The sequence below is a fragment of the Neophocaena asiaeorientalis genome, unplaced genomic scaffold, assembly GCF_003031525.2.
Source record: "Neophocaena asiaeorientalis asiaeorientalis breed wild unplaced genomic scaffold, Neophocaena_asiaeorientalis_V1.1 scaffold781, whole genome shotgun sequence".
Taxonomy (NCBI): Eukaryota; Metazoa; Chordata; class Mammalia; order Artiodactyla; family Phocoenidae; genus Neophocaena; species Neophocaena asiaeorientalis.
Window position 1 is genome coordinate 251,108 of NW_020172994.1, and position 17,369 is coordinate 268,476.

Genomic DNA, 17,369 nt, shown 5'->3' on the forward strand with positions numbered 1-17,369 from the left:
AATAGTTCTTTTCCCAGGGCAAATTCCCAGGGCTTTGAAACAATTTCCCAGATAAATCTCACTAACCTGAACCATGTGAAAGCTACCTTCATTCTCTGTTTGGCGTTGTGTGAGGACCAGATCCTTGGGCATCTGACGAGAAGGGAGCCTTGGAAGGTTGTAGTACAATGTGAATCTAGACCTCTGGGCCAACTCAATAAAATGCAAAAGTTCCTGCTATTTTAGAGTTTTAGGGAAATAAACTTGAGGTCCTGAAAACTAACCTCTAGGGAAATGTGGAATGATTTCTACCCTCCCTCAACAGAGCATTGTACGACCTGCAAAGCAAGAGGTTTTAAACCTCATGGCAAGTGAATGATAGTAATAATAAGAGATTAATGTTAGATGCATCTGATGCCTACTATGAGACAAGCATTGTAAGTGCTTTAAATGCATTAACTCAACCCTTGCTACCGTCATGACAGCCCCAATTACAGACGAGCAAACTGAACAAACCCCCAGTCTGATCCCCAGTTAGTGCCCCAGACCTTAACTTTGTATCAAAAAAACAAAACAAACAAAACAAAAACAAACAAAAAAATGGGAAAGAACTGAAAAGTTCTCAATTGAGAGCTACATTTACAGTCTTAATATTGTCTACCACAACCTTGCTTTTTTTAAAGGAAAATTCCGATTAGTGTGAGATCTGCAGACCCAGAGCCTAAAGCCTGACAAGGCTGCTCCCCACAAACACGTGGGGAGACAGATTGTCCTCACACCCGAGGGTGCCCTCCCTGCACCATACCCATACAGCCCGTTTGTCCACAGGGCAGAGGGAAGAGGGAAAGCACGGCCAGCCTTTCTGGACGTGTCTGGCTGCTCTGGGCAGACCACTTCCTGTTTCATGAGGAGGGTCTGGTCAGACAGGGCACTGAGCTCATGACATACACCTTGATGCATCCATATGGTTCTCTCTTTATGTTCAGCTCCCTTGGGGAACAAAACTTCCTACCTGCCTCTTCCATTCACACTTATTGATCTTCACAAAAAGGAAGAGTGTATGACTTAAAAAAAAAAAAAAGAGAGACCTTCCTTCCTTCTGATTCAGGTCAGTAGACTGGGTTTGGGCTTCCCCCATCCTCCCAGCCAGAATGAAGACAGAACTTCAGCAACCTCCACAGTGGGAAAGGGGATGAAGAGGCTGATGGGAACAGAAGCTGAAGTAACAGTAATAGCAACGGCCAGATCTACTAGTTTATCTTAAATGACATATATTTATCACAATCTAAATAGTTTGTGTAAGGTTCCAGAAAATCCAATTTTTCCATCAGACAAAAACTAAATAGGACATAACTATAGGAAAGATCTCAGAAGCAGACCCCTCACCCTATTTTCAAAATGAAAAGTACCGCCCTTGACTCAGTTTGGAAGGCAGATAGGACTATTGGAGCTGCCTCTGAAACCAGCTAGTGTGGCAGCCCTGCCATCGGTACCTACATGTCCTGAGAGGCATCAGCCTGCTCCCTGAAACCCAAAGCCACACAGTGTCAACACACAACTCGCGTGCAAATATTTGCTGCAGAGAAAACGTCTTAAATGCCTGTATACCCAGTTTTCTAGCGGGCGGCAGGATGAAAAGGGGAATTCATGCGTGTATTAAGAGATTTCTTATCCGAGCTCTATCAGTCTCTGCGCAGCCTTCATCACAGCGCACTTAATGGCTTTTTCCTTCCTCCCACTCCCTCCCCTTTTCCTCCCACCAGGCCCTTCTGATAAAAAGCACACTAAGTCTTTAGCCCTGTTGGCAAGGAGAATTAAATTGCTATTTGCCACCTGGTGTTGTCTTACTTAACATACTTCCAAATTGCTCTCAAATCTCCCTTTGGAATTCTGAGTATAAACACTAGAAAGAAGGAAAGGGAATAAGAAGAAAGAAAAACAGAAACGTGAGCAAAGTTGCATCATTTCTGTTAGCTTTCCTTTTATCACACTCATTCGTGTTTCCTCTTTGCCTTCATCTTCTGTTCATCTCATTCAACTTCTCTTGACATTCATCTCCTCCCCCCCATTTTTTTCTTTTTCACAATTAATTATTTATTTTTTGGCTGCGTTGGGTCTTCATTGCTGCGCACGGGCTTTCTCTAGTCGCGGCGCGTGGGGGCTACTCTTCCATGCAGTGCGTGGGCTTCTCATTGCGGTGGCTTCTCTTGTTGTGGAGCACAGGCTCTAGGCGGGTGGGCTTCAGCAGTTGTGGCACGAGGGCTCAGTAGTTGTGGCTCACGGGCTCTAGAGCACAGGCTCAGTAGTTGTGGTGTACGGGCTTAGTTGCTCCGCGGCATGTGGGATCTTCCCAGACCAGGGCTCGAACCCATGTCCCCTGCATTGGCAGGCAGATTCTTAACCACTGCGCCACCAGGGAAGTTCCTTTCCCCCCTTTTTGTTCTCTAGAATTTTATTCAAAAAAGAGACACATGTTTTCCCCATGACAAAAATCATACACATGCTCACAATGGGATGGTTTGAATGTTTTTAATTGAATATGATCCCAGGAGCTCTTAGATCCTGCCCATTGTAACTCTGTTTTTAAATTTCCCTTTTCTCCTTTTCATTCAATTTATTCAGCAAACATCTGTTGAGACTCTATTCTTGCCTGGCACTGTGCTCTCTTCTTTTTCCACTGTTTTCTGACTTATTTCCTTTTCAGTCCAATTATCACTACTAGGAGTAAGTAAAGTAATAAACTTAAAGAACTCACTGACCTGAAAAAAATTCCATTCTTTGCAACTGTAAGGCACTCTTCCTCCTAACGCTTTTGGTAATAAAATGAGGCATTATAATTAGTACAAAGTTCTAGAAAACTCATCAGATTACAAATACTTAATTTCTACTAAAATGAATTATTTTCAAGGGGTAGGACTGAGTCATTCTCAATAACGATTTAAAGTGATGTTTTCATTCTACTGATAAATAAGGTTTCTATGTGCTCTCAGAGGCCCGCTGGAAGCTGCGTTTCATTCATTATAGTGGCAACTTTCTGAACCTTAAACAAGAAACAAGGAAAAAAGTCAGTTGACAAACCAATAACAATCTCAGAATTAATGTCAGGTCCCTTAGGGAATTTCTAATCAGAGGGAAAAGATGATAGGACCCACAGATGAAAACAAACCCTAATAAAGCACCAGCCTTCACCCATGGACTGCCCAGTAGGGAAATAAACACAGCCAGGGTTGTACATCACAGAGGGAAACCATAGCTTCCAAACAGGCTGGACAGACTTGGGGTGGGAAGGAGCCTCTCTGACATGTTTGAACTCATCCTGTTAACGAGATGTTTAAGATGTTTAGAATTCAGATTATTTTATTCAACTCAGAGGGAGAAGGTCTACCTTAGTTGGGACTTCAGTGCAGACAGATGAACCGTCAGGTCTGTACTTCTGCCTGGAGGGCAAATCCATGCCCCTCTAAGCAGAGTTGATGGGAGGGAAGAGTTGGGTTGCTGTGAAAGGAAAGAGGAAAGGCATGGGTATTGAGAACCTAATAGATGCTTGGGGGCATTTGAGGCTTCTAGCAAGGAGCTGGGAGACGTTAAAGAGGTAATTAACATCTGTATTCTAAATAGCAGCGAGTACAGGTTAGAACAGATGGGCTCAGAAACCACACAAATAGCCTGGGATAGTCTGTAGGTAGAAGGAAGAGCTTAATATTTGTGAGCTGTGAGCGACAAGATACTACAGGAAATGGTTTAACTGCATAGTTTGGGCATTACAGAGAAGGTGGCTCCCACTATGGAGAACAGTATGAAGGTTACTTTAAAGACTAAAAATAGAGCTACCATATGATCCTGCAGTCCCACTCCTGGGCATATATTCAGAGGAAACCATGGTTTGAAAGGATATATGCACCCCAATGTTCACTGCAGTGCCGTTTACAATAGCCAAGACATGGAAGCAACCTAAGTGTCCATCAACAGAGGAAAGGATAAACAAGATGTGGAACATATATATATACAATGGAATACTACTCAGCCGTAAAAAAGAATGAAATAATGCCATTTGCAGCAACATGGATGGACTTAGAGATAGAGATTATCATACTAAGTGAAGTAACTCAGAAAGAGACAGACAAATATCCTATGATATCACTTATATTTGGAATCTAAAAAACAAAAGGTGCAAATGAACTTTATCTACAAAACAGAAGTAGAGTTACAGATGTAGAAAACAAACTTATGGTTACCAGGGGGTAAGGGGTGGGGCAGAGGGATAAACTGGGAGATTGGGATTGACATATACACAGTACTGTATGTAAAACAGATAGCTAATAAAGACCTACTGTATAGCACAGGGAACTCTACTCAGTACTCTGTAGTGGCCTATATGGGAAAAGAATCTAAAAAAGAGTGGATATATGTATATGTATAACCGATTCAGTTTGCTGTACTCCTGAAAGTAACACAACATTGTAAATCAACTATATTTCAATTAAAAAATAAAATAAATAAAACAGAGTTAATCTTACTTTAAAAAAAAGACGCACCTTGAATTCTGAAGAGCTCAGAATAGAGAAAGAGTAGGTGCTCAGAGGAGGGCATTAATTCATGTCTGGTCTTGTTTTCCTGCTAAGTGAAAGCACTCCACAGGAGGACCTTGAGTTTGCATTAAGACAAAATGACATTTAAAAATAAAACAAAACACTTCATTACCATTTGAGACAGTTATCTACGTGTGCTTAATCCTCAGTTCAAGTTAAACGCTTCAAGCTGATTATTTTTATATGAAAGCCTATGTCTTGTCCCAAATGCTTCCCCTTACTATATTCTTTATTTACAGACAATAAAATTTACACACACAACCACTGATAAGACAAGGATTTGATGAATTTGAAAACAGCGAGCAATTTTTGTCTAGAAAATTCCCCAGGATCATAGTAACTAAAGTGCCATGAAGACAGAACAGATCCCAAACTAAATATTGCCACCTACAAGGATTTGATCCATTTTCTAACTTGTTAGAACACTTGATAATGTACAAGTGCTATTTATCTCTATGTTTGGGTATTCCACAGGTTAAATTTGATTGGCAATGTGATCATGGTAGCAGAAAGGCAGATAGATATCCACTAGGTGTTGGCTAGAAGGAAAAATTTCGGGACTTCCCTGGTGGCACAGTGGTTAAGAATCCGCCTGCCAGACGTAGAGAATGGACTTGAAGTCACTGGGAATGGGAAGGGTAAGCTAGGACGAAGTGAGAGAATGGCATTGACATATGTACATTACCAAACGTAAAATAGATAGCTAGTGGGAAGCAGCCGCATAGCACGGGGAGATCAGCTTGGTGCTTTGTGACCACTTGGAGGGGTGGGATAGGGAGGGTGGGAGGGAGGCGCAAGAGGAGGGGATATGGGGATATATGTATACATATAGCTAATTCACTTTGTTATACACCAGAAAGAAACACAACATTTTAAAGCAATTATACTCCAATAAAGATGTTAAAAAAAGAATCCGCCTGCCAATGCAGGGGACGTGGGTTTGAGCCCTGGTCTGGGAAGATCCCACACGCAATGCAGCAACTAAGCCCGTGCGCCACAACTACTGAGCCTGCGCTCTAGAGCCCACGTGCTACAACTACTGAAGCCCGCGTGCCTAGAGCCCGTGCTCCGCAACAAGACACCACCGCAACGAGAAGCCCGCGCACCGCCATGAAGAGTAGCCCTGCTCGCCACACCTAGAGAAAGCCCGTATGCAGCAACAAAGACCCAATGCAGCCAAAAATACATAAATAAAATATATAAATTTTTTTAAAAATTAAAAAAATAAGAAAAATTTCAACAGTAATTAGCAAGCAGTAGTTCTTTACCAACGAATACTGAAAATTTCTATAAGTTTTTGGAAAACTGAAACTGATAATGGGGAAAAATTAATGCAGTTCAGGAAAGAGTTTTTTTTTAAAAAAACAATACAGTGTTAATTATCCCCGACACTACGATTTCTCTTTGTGGTTTCCACAGAGCCTCCACATGGAGATGATGTTATCTGTGGAAGCATGGCGGGGTGGGGAGGTTTGGTGACTGAACGCAAGGTAGGAAGACACCCTAGTGGAGGGAGTGGGGAGGTGGAGATGAGGCCCTCAGGAAGGACCCTGGCATTAGGAGAGGGGTTCCAGTGACCCACCAGGGCCTGAGTTCTGTCTGTCTCTGCTGGGACCGCTGGTTTCCCTGGGCTTACAGTAGCCCTGTGAGAAGAAGGGTCAGTATTACATCATGAAAGAAGAAACTGGGGTTCAGAGACGTGATGGCATTTGGCCAAGGTCAAAGTTACCAAGCAAGGAAGTGGGTTGGGGGCCCTCAGTGTCAATCTCCCCAACACCCCACCTCACATGGTGGGTGGGGGGTGACTGTCTTTTCTGAGATGTTGTTCATCTGCCACAGGCAAAAACAATAATAAAAGAATATGAAGAGTGCAAAACAAAACCAAAAGGAAAAACGGCTCTTAGTGGTTTTTTTCTGTCCCAAACTTTTAAAAGCCATGTAGATCCTATGGCAGTTTGACCATATTCTCTGGGGTAAAGGGAAAGTAAGCTTAGCTTGATTTTGGTTAGAAAATGAGTGTTGTTTAATCTAGATTTTCAGAACATCCTGACTATTCAGGGGTCATGCTGAGGTGAAATGTAAGGAGTATCAAAACGCTGACAAAATTCAGTGTCATATACTCCATTTAATAATTCATAGAGCTCCTGTGGTGCACACTCAGGGTAATGGATGGTTTTACAGCCAAATGTCTACAACGTGTAGATCTCCTTATTCTGTTTTCAAGTATTTGAGAAAGAAGAACATGAAACACATGCAAGACGGGAAGCAGACACACAAGATGAAGTTGTACGTTCATTGCTGGGGGAAAAGCACTCCCGCCTCTAAGAACTATAAGAGAAAACGGCAAAATAGTATTCGTGCAGGCAAGGTGCTAGACCAATCACTAGGTATTTAAAACTACTGAGAACAAAATGCTAGCGGAGTCCTGGGGTGTAGCCCTGGGGCGGCAGCAGCCTGGGTGGATAACATTACACAGGCCCAGCTCTACTCCAGCACAGTGATACGCAAACCACACTTAATATAGCAGAGGGTGTAATTTAGGTGACATACTCTGCAAGATAGCAATTCTAGAACTGTCCCGTGATCCCTCCAAGTCTCCACAAAATGCCACCTTCTCAGTGGGCACGGCCCGGCCATCCCAACGTTGAAACCCCTGACAGTTCAACCTTTTATCCTCCTTCCCTGCTTTAGTTTCTTCCACAGCTCTTCATTTTAAATCTGCTCGGTTTGCTGTTACCCTCAGTCCACTACGGCACACAGTGGGCACTTTCTTTGTTGAATGAATAAATGACTGAATGAATGAACAAATAATGGTGAGTAAGGGAAAAATATTCCTAAAACTTGTATCGTGATCATGCTGTGGAGATTAGGGATGGGATTACAGGGGTAAAAATGAGCCAAAGTAATAAATATATTTATAAACAGAGCAAACTGGACAAAGAAATTACACCAACAAAGATGAGGATAATGAAAAACTAGGCAGTTTTCCAAAGCAAATAACATTCCCTTAAGGAATTATAATATGATAATGTAGAATAATAGAAAAGTACATTTGTTCTGCTAAATGCCCATATTAAAATAGGCTAAAATAATATAAAATAAATTTGGGGGAAACTGAGTCTTTTGAGCAGAGATCGATGCAGACAACTAGCAATGTTTCTGCTTGGACAGTCCGTGGAGGACAGGATGGACAAGTGTCTATATATAGACAGCCTCGGGCAATTGGGAGATCATAATAAGAGCCTTTACATACAACTTATGGCTTAAAAGGAACTTCTTCGTATAAGGTATTTCTTTTAATCCTCAAAGAAACTCTGGAGGTCTGGAGGTCTGAAAAACTGGTTTTCAGGACAAAGACTTGACTTGGATCACCAACCATCACCAACCATCACCAACCATCATCAACCTTCACCTCCAGCCTGGTCAGGACCCACCCTTCTTCCCTGGAGGAGGATCACCTTTTCCCAGAGCATCCAGGGCTCTGGGCTGTGGCCCTCTCCCTCACCCCTGCAAACACTATATACATCATTGTAGCTCCTGTTTATGGGGTATCTGCTCCCACTTTCAGGAAGTTTGCTAAGCTATTTACAAAGGACCCCATATAATCCTCCCAACAACTTTTCAAGGCCCACAGGTGCTAGTGTTACCACCATTTGACAGAGGAGGACAGCAAGGTTCAGAGAGGTTAAGTGACTTTTTCAGGGTCACTCAGCCAGTAAGTGGCAGAACTAAGACCCGGAATGGACTTGCTCTACCTTGGCAGCACTGGACCTTTCCTCTCGCATTAAAACTTACCTGCTTCCTTCCTTCCTCCTGCAAACATTTATTGAGCATCTTCTATTGTTCTATAGATACAGCAAAGCATAAAATAGATAACACCTCTGCTCTCATGGAGCTTACATCCTGATGAGCAATGAGGAAGAGATTAAATGAACAAAATAAAGTTATGTAACAGGTGATGATAAATGCTAAGAAGAAAAATAGACAGCAATGACTGGGGTGCTATTTGGATAGGGTAGCCTGAGGAGGCCTCAACAAAGGTGGCGCTTAAGTAGACACCTCCTTAGAAAAGGGAACTTTCCTACACTGTTGGTGGGAATGTAAGGTGGTGCAGCCACTATGGAAAACAGTATGGTGGTTCCTCAAAAAACTAAAAAGAGAGTTGCCATATGATCCAGCAATCCCACTCCTGGGCATATATCCAGAGAAAACTATAATTCACAAAGATACATGCACCTCTATGTTCATAGCAGCCTATTCACAATAGCCAAGCCATGGAAACAACCTAAATGTCCATCGACAGATGAATGGATAAAGAAGATATGGGATATATATACAACGGAATACTACTCAGCCATAAAAAAGAATGAAATAATGCCATTTGCAGCAACCTGGATGGACCTAGAGATTATCATACTAAGGAAGTAAGTCAAAAAGAGAAAGACAAATACCATCCATATGATATCACTTATATGTGGAATCTAAAATATGACACACATGAACCTATCTGTGAAACAGATGCAGACTCACAGACATAAAGAACAGACTTGTGGGGGCTTCCCTGGTGGCGCAGTGGTTGAGAGTCCACCTGCCGATGCAGGGGACGCGGGTTCGTGCCCCGGTCCGGGAAGATCCCACATGCCGCGGAGCGGCTGGGCCTGTGAGCCATGGCTGCTGAGCCTGCGCGTCCGGAGCCTGTGCTCCGCAACGGGAGAGGCCACAGCAGTGAGAGGCCCGCATACCGCAAAAAAAAAAAAAAGAACAGACTTGTGGCTGTCAAGAGGGAGTGGGGGAGGGATGGATTGGGAGTTTGGGATTAGCAGATGCAAATATTATATAGAGAATGGATAAACAACAAGTTCCTACTGTCTAGCACAGGGAACTATATTCAATATCCTGTGATAAACCATAATGGAAAAGAATATGCAAAAGAATGTACTGTGTATATATGTACACTGAATCACTTTGCTGTACAGCAGAAATTAACACAACGTTGTAAATCAACTATACTTCAATAATATTAAAAAAAAGAAAAAAGAAAGACACCTCCTTAAATTAGGGAGTAGGTCATGCACGTCCTGAGCGAAGGCAGTTCAGGCCGAGGTCTCTAAGTGCTTTGACTTGAAAATGAAACAAAAATACTCTCCAAAAGTTTGACCTGTTAAAGTTGGTCACTCTTCACAATGAGGTCAGTGTGCTCGGTCTGCTAGTTCATAAAACTGCAACTGAGCAGTTGCTTTTTCAGCCGGAGCTTTAATCTGAAGTGACCGACTCCCCCCAGCTGACTGTCCTCACTCTTTCCTCCCAATCCCATTAGCATCTGACCTGTCTCTCTTATAGAATTTGGTGCTCAGGACCTTGTATTATATTCGTTGGAATCCAGGACCCATCTCCCCTTCTTGTATTGGCACCAGAGTTTCGATGGATGTGTTTGGTGAAAGGATGCAGTAGTCGGGGGCACATGTATGGGTAGTGCTTTGGGATCACTTGGCCAGAGAAAGGGGTTCTCAGACTTTCCTCCCAAGGAAGAGATTAGCACAGGCACAGCGCCAGGGGATTGTTGGAGCCTGGGAAGTACCCTAAATTTTGCCTGCTCTGGGGTGGGCCATGGGTAACCAATCCAGGCATAAATTATAGCTCATGCCTGGCCAGGAAGGAATAAATTTTAACACTGGAAAAATATGTCTTACCAGAGAAGAACCAGAGCAGAATATGGCAGTATAAACTATATGAAGATGGAATAAACTTAGCACAATGAACTTTCTAGCCATTAAAGTCTAGCCAAATGCTTGTGCAGTGTGAACAACTAGAGACCAAGATGGCACACTGAAGTAGGGTGGCCCAGGGTCCCAGTTTGCAGAGACCAAGGTGGTTATCAGTACACAGGACTTTCAGTACTCAAACTGGGAAAATCATGGCAAACCAAGTGGATTGATCACCCCAACTGGAAGTTTGGACCAAAGATTCACACAAAGCCCAATAAATATCTGTTGAATAAATGAATCAATCAAATTCTATGATTCTAGGAACTTTGTCCACTTGTACTGGGTGAATCATATTTCCTCTTTCTGTGGGGAAAGTTTATCTTAAGAATTATTTAGTTAAAAGTGATTTTGGGGCTTCCCTGGTGGCGCAGTGGTTAAGAATCCGCCTGCCAATGCAGGGGACACAGATTCGAGTTCTGGTCAGGGAAGGTCCCACATGCCGCGGAGCAACTAAGCCCGTGTGCCACAACTACCGAGCCCGCGTGCCACAACTACTGAAGCCCACATGCCTAGAGCCCGTGCTCCACAACAAGAGAAGCCACTGCGATGAGAAGCCCACGCACCGCAACGAAGAGTAGCCCCCGCTCGCCGCCACTAGAGAAAGCCGGCACACAGCAACAAAGACCCAATGCAGCCAAAAATAAATAAATAAAATAAATATATTTATTTTTCAAAAAGTAATAGAATCCATCCAAACTAGGTCAAGTAAAATGGAGATCATGGGAAGGTTATAAAGGACTGGCACAGATCACAATTAGGAAAAGCAGACAGGTCTGGGAGGTGTGGAACAGGGAAGTGGAAACTACTTGGAAATAGGGCACAAGACTCTCCCCCTCCCCCTTCCCTCTCTTCTCTTCCCCCTCTCCCTCCCCCCGACTCTCTTTACCTCCCCATCTCTCCCCTTCCCCTTCCCCCTTCCCCTCACTTCCCTGAGCATCTGCTCAGTCTTTAAATTCCTCCATGCTATTCACACTTTTCTTCCCTCTCAAGGCTCATTGTGGCCACACCCAAAATAAGTCTAGGTGTGTGGAGCATCCACCTGGGTTGAATCACCTGTGGCTGGAGGGGGAGGGGAAAGATCACCTCTGTGTTGGGCTGTGGCTTCTAGGGCTGCGGAAGTTTCTCCAAATTAGGACAATGTTACCTCTAGTGGGAGGAAAAGTGAGGAGGGATACCCAAGTGGCTGCAACTGTACTTTAGTTTGGGTTTATTTCTTAAACTTTGTAGTGAGTTCCCTGGTGTTTGTTATATTCTATTTCTTGTTTATATTCATACCATGTTGAATGTCTGAAATCTCACTTGCAAGTTTCCAAATAAAAAGAAGTGGACCTTTCCAAATAAAAAGAAGTGGCCCTTCTTGAAATAAAAAAGAAGAAAACTTGAATAAAATTACATGTATATAGACACAAACATATCTACCCATGATCAGTTTTTCATAAGGTGATTAGATAACTCCACGCTAATCCTTTGGTTCTCGAACTCTTGTCCTAGTTTCCTGATAGGCATGATTTTTTCAGGAGTTGGTGATATATTCATTCATCCAGCAAATACTGATCGGCTGCCCACCATGTGCCAGGAGTGGGTTCACAGAAGCTGAGGTCCCGAGGCTTAAACAGGAGACAGACATGCCGTGAGGAAACACTCAGTAGGATGGAGGCTTTATTTTTTTAATTTAAAATGAGCTTCCATGTAAAAGTTTCTCACAGTTTCTATCTAGGAAAGTTCTCAATTTTTCAGGAGCAAATTATCTTTGTGTTGGAAAGGCTCACTTATGTGGTCCTTCTTGGTAGCAGGAGGAGAGTGCCAACCTTGCTTTAGAGCTAGGGGATGGAAGGCCCGTGTCTGAGTATGCCCAACAGAAGCTGCTTCTCCTAACCCTCCAGGCAAGCAGGGGAGGGGGCGACTGAGACAGGGGCCAGGCCTCCCTGGGATGAAAGGGAAGGAGACCATGACGGTGGGTGCAGGTTGTACAGCCTGGACGATAAGATGGCTTCAGTGATCAGCTGGCAGAGACTGTCAAGGGTGCACAGGCAGCTCATCATGGGGGAGCGGGTCTCGGATCCCCTCCCGCAGCCACCGACCCTGAGACACGAGGATTCATCAGTACGCGGTTCTGGGGTGTGGGCTGAGGAGAAGCAGGACCACAAGGAGGGAGGATGTGCAGCTGGATCCCATGGGGGACTCTGGAGTGTAAGCTGTCTACCCTGCAGCAGGCTGGAGTCCTCAGGGATCACCCCTGAACCCAGTTTCCAATGTACCATGGAGGGGCAGCGCCAGCTACAGAGCCTGGTGTAGAGCCAGGAACCCCATGGTCACTGGGCAGGGATGGGACACTGGAGCTGAGCCCTACAGCCACATCGGACACCCCGCCACCACATGGTGAGCCCTAAAGTGTGAGCTCGGCCAACAAAAGTGGACCAGGGGCAGTGCACGGGTCAGTTCTCAACAAGGAGCACAACCATTTAAAATAAGGGCGCGAACTCCTGAACTCATCAGAGGCTCCAGCTCACTCTTGTCAAGGTGTTTGGGGTTCGGACTAGCCCCTTCGAGGTGAGTAAACCCCTGAAGTTATTGGGCAACTTGATGGGAAAAGAACATACCCACAACCCCAGGAAGGGTGTAAGCTTCCTGGAAATCTGGCTCGTGGAAACCAGAGCCAGTTCTGACTCGAAAATGAAGCACTGTGATTTAATTTTCACCCCAAGCTGGTGAAGCAGGTCATACCAGTTACACACAGGAAAGGAAAATAATTTCAAAATGTGGTAAGTGCCATGGCTGTAAAATACATGTTAAAGTGAGACAATAGGGGCTTCCCTGGTGGCGCAGTGGTTGAAAGTCCGCCTGCCGATGCAGGGGACACGGGTTTGAGGGAGATACCATTGGCTTTGGGGAAGCAGGGCTTAGAGAAGCCTCTCTAAAAATGTGGTATTTCAACACAGCCTGAAGAACCAGAGGTGTGGGGAGAGGCTTCCATGTAACGAACACAGCGTGTGCAAATGTCCTGAGGCAGGAAGCCATGTGATGTGCCTGATGAGTACGGCCCTTGAAGAGTAAGTGAGGAGAAAACGGCTCCAATGAGGCTGAAAAGGTTGTGGCAGGGTCTTATGGACCATATCAAGGGGATTTTGTTTTGTTTTGTTTTTGTTTTTCCCCCTAAGGGTGATGGGGATCTACTGGAGGAATTACAGCAGAGAACTGACCTGATAAAATCTACCTTAAAAAAAATTGCTCAGGCTGTTGTGTGAAGAATGGACTAGAGCCAGACAAGAATGGAAGCAGTGGTGGGTGGGTGAGGCCAACATTTTGGAATCGGATTACTTGGATTCAAAACCCAGTTCTGCCACCTACTAACTGTGTGACTGTGGGTGAGTTACTTAACCTCTCTCTGCCTAAATTTTATCCACTCCAAAAGGCAAATGAAAATGGTACACATTTCACTGAGTTATTATGAGCATTATCATGAGGAAGATATGCCGTTTTATAAGCACTTTCACGTGTAGTAAACCTGGCACATAGTAAACACCCAATAAACGTTTATTTGTGGCCAATTTATGGTTTATTATTGTGCTAGTGTTATGATTTTCAATAGGAGGAGAGGGCTGTTAGAGTTTTAGGAGACAGATAAAAAACAATTCTATCTTTGCCTTCTGAGTCTGGAACCAACTGAGAAATAAGACACAGAAGATGACAGCTGGGCATCTGTTATATCTTAACTGACACCTACGATGTGTCAGGCACAATGAGAAAAGCAGATGAAAGCTTAATTATAACACAGGTGAGGGGGGGTGACACATGGGGACAGAAATAAATAAATATTTAAATCAGTAAGCTGTATCATGCTTCAGAAGGTATCTCTTTAATACTGATAGTGAGAAAATGTGGTTAGATCAGCAGTCAGATCAACCTTCTCCTATGTCTCCCTAACAAGGAAGACTTACTTCGTCATAGAACTAGGAAACCACAACCAACCCCTGGCCCCCACTATTGCTTCAGGGGAAGAGTCTCCTCTGTAGCTTACCATACAGCAGAAAGACCAGTCCTGGTCATCTTTCTTAAGTCAACAATGTATAATGAAACGCACCCATTTAAACTGTGCACATAGCTGAGTTTTGACAAATTTATACATCTGTGCATCCATCACCACCACAATCAAGATACAGAATATTCCCATTACTCCAGAAAGTTTCCTCCTGCCCCTTTGCAAAACACCCCTCACCCCAACACATGCCCAGATGGCAATTAGAGATTGGTTTTCCCTCTTCTAGAATTTCTTGTAAATGTAATCATATATTCCCTGTGTCTCACTGCTTTTGCTCAGTGTATGTGTAAGACTAATGCATGCTGTTGTATGTCAGTAGATTTTTACATTCTGCAGCTGAGTAACATCCCATTGTATGGGTGTACCACAATTTGTGTGTCCATTCACCAGTTGATAGATATTGGCGTTGTTTCCAGTCTTTTACTATTATGAATAGAATGGCTGGGACTATTCATGTAAAAGTCTCTGTGGACATGTTTTTATTTTTCTTGGTAAATGCCTAGGACTGGAATTGCTGGATGATATGATAAGTATATTCTTAGCTTTAGAAGAAATTGCACACCTGTTTCCCAAAATGGTTGTACCGTATTTTACATTCCCACCATCAGGGTATGAGTGTTCCTGTGTTTCCACAGTCTCATCAACGTTTGATTTGGTCAGTTCTTTTCGTTTTAGCCATTCTAGTGCGTGTGTAGAGGTACTTCATTGTGGTTTAATTTACATTCCTCTGATGCCTAATGATACTGAGCATCTTTTCACATACTTATTGGCAATTCCTATGTCTTTCTTATGAAGTGTCAGTTTAAATCTTTTGCCCATTTTTAATTTAGGAGTGTTTTTTCTTCTCATTATTGAGTTGTAAGACTCCTTTATATATGCTAGATATTTGTTCTTTCTCATATGTATGGGTTGCAAATATTTTCTTCTCTCTATAGATTGCCATTTAATTTTCTAATAATGTCTTTCAAGGAACGGAAGATTTTAATGTTGATGAGGTACAATTTATGAATTCTCCTTTGTGTTTGTGCTTTTTCCCTGCCTAAGGAATCTGCCTACCCTAACTAAGTAGTGATTTTCTTCTGTTTTCTTCTAGAAGTTTGATAGTGTTAGCTTTTATACGTAAGTCTATGATGGATTTCAACTTAGTTTTTGTGTATGGCATGAGTTAAGATTGAGGTTCTTTTTTTACCACATGGATGTCCAATTGTTCTAGCACCATTTGTTGAAAATACTATCCATCTCACATTGAATTAAACTGGCACCTTTGTCAAAAATCAACTAATCATTAACACGTAGATCTGTATCTGGACTCTCTATTCAGTGGCAGGGGTTTATGTGTCTGTCTTTGTATCAACACCACATTGCCTTGATTACCTGGTTATCAGCCTGAAAGGAGGTAGTGTAAGTATTCCAACCTATCCTTTTCTTCAATATTGTTTTGCTTCTTTTTGCTCCTTTACATTTTTATAAAATTTCCGAATCAGCCTGTCAATTTATATATATATATATATTTTTTTTTTTTTTTGAAGTAGAAAAGAACAGCTTTATTGTTTTACCAGGCAAAGGGGGACACAGTGGGCTCGTGCCTCTCAAAATTGTGTGTCCCAACCTGGAGGGGGTAGTGAGGAGTTTTATAATAATGGTTCAAAGAGGGCGTGGTCATCTCGTAGACATTCTTCTGATTGGTTGGTGGTGAGGTGATTGGGAGTCAGCATTGTCAACCTTCTGGTTGCAATCAGTCTGGGGTCTACATGCATACTGATACTTCTCCCACCTTGTGGGAGTGTCAATTTACGTTTTAAAAAGCGCCTATTGGAATTTTTGCTGGGATTACATTGAACCTATAGATCAGTTTGAGGGGAACTGACATTTGACCAATTCTGAGTTTTCAGAACTCATGGTTTATCTCTCTGTTTATTGAAGTCTTTTCTCTCAGCAAGGTTTGATTGTTTTTGGGGTACACATCTTGCACATCTTTTATCAGATTTATTTTCAAGTATTAAATATTTTTCCATGTTATCGTACATGGTATTTTTTCATTTCAATTTCTAATTGTCTCTTGCTAGTATAGAGGAATACAGCTGAGTTCTACATCTTGATCTTACCTACGTAAACACATGGCCTTTCGCTCATGGCTGCGGAATGGCTCTCGCAGCTACAATGCTCACACCCTTGTCCAAGGCAGGAGGGAGGACAGAGAAGGAGGGACCAGACACACTGGTTCCCTTTTACCAGCAACGCACGATCTTTCCTCTAAAACAGTAGTTCTCAAGTGGAGGTGATTTTACTACCTAGGAGATATTTAACAATGTCTGGAAATATTAGTGGTTGTCACAACAAAGAGGGTGCTATTGACATCTAGTGGGTAGGGACTAGGGATGATGCTAAATATTCTACAGTGCACAGGATGGCTTCCCCACAACAAAGAACTGTCTGGTTCAAAATGTCAGAAGTGCCAGGGTTGAGCAACCCTGTTCTCACCACCCTGAGACCTCCACTTTGGTGCCACTGGCCAGATCGGGGCATGACCACCCCAGCTTTCAGAGAGACCAGAGTAGTAAGAGACATTGATGGTAGCAATTAGATTAGGTCTCTGATGCCTATAACCTGGGGCTGGACTTACTGGTTTCTCAACAAAATTAGAGCTCTGTTAGCAAGGAAGAAGTGGGAGATAGACACCGAGTAAGCAAATCATGGGGTCTGCCACAGGCCGACAGCAAGGATCTACCCAGTTTCCCAGTCTCCCAGGGACCTGGATGAAGAGCATTTTCCATTTTTTTAAAATAAGTTCTCTGACCCTAGGCTTCAGAATCACCAGCACAGGGATGCATACATGAAATTTCTATGTAATGTTCTAGATCTCTTGAGGGAATATGATACATATTTCTTCCAATAATTTTTTTTAAAACTTGAACTGCACTGCCAATAAGCTGGGCACAAAATAAGAATTTATATTGTGCTCTGAAGATCTTATTTCAATGTACCACAAGATAGGTG